Genomic DNA, 635 nt, shown 5'->3' with positions numbered 1-635 from the left:
TACGGAAGTATTATTCTGATTTTATTACATTTAGAGTAAGTGGCGAATAGTGGATATAGCTATATAATGCATCTATTGACGGAATAATGTTGCACTGCTGAGGCGAGGCTCACGCAGCCTCTTCAGGAGAAATCAAAACGCGCAACACTAAGAAACACATCCTGAGGTAAAAATTCAAAATGGAAAGTTTTTATATTTAAAATACAGTTTTCACCATTACGACTCTTTAATAGTTCTATAAACAGTTCAATAAGCAAATACAATAATATTAGGTCACTTACATTTTAGGTGGAAACACAGCGCATCTCACAGCAACCAGCCGATTAATTGCTTATTGATTCCGTGATTTGAACGAATCGGTTGAATAAACGACTCAATGACTCACTCATTAAACGCTCACTACTGGCACCTACTGGCGCTTTCATTTAGTTGAAAAGTATTATTTCCACCATCATTTCTTGTTTGTATATTCAAAAATATTTAAATAAATAATCTCATAATATTATTTAATGCAGTTGTATTTTTCAGTGTAAATGATTTTATTTGATAACGTATAGATAATCACATTATTGTAATTGAATTTATAGATCAAATGTAAGAATTTGAAATGAAAGTATTAATGAGATTAGTGGGAA

The sequence above is a fragment of the Sinocyclocheilus anshuiensis genome, unplaced genomic scaffold (genome assembly GCF_001515605.1).
Source record: "Sinocyclocheilus anshuiensis isolate Anshui unplaced genomic scaffold, SAMN03320099.WGS_v1.1 scaffold524, whole genome shotgun sequence".
Lineage (NCBI taxonomy): Eukaryota > Metazoa > Chordata > Actinopteri > Cypriniformes > Cyprinidae > Sinocyclocheilus > Sinocyclocheilus anshuiensis.
Note: the sequence above shows the minus strand (reverse complement) of the source record.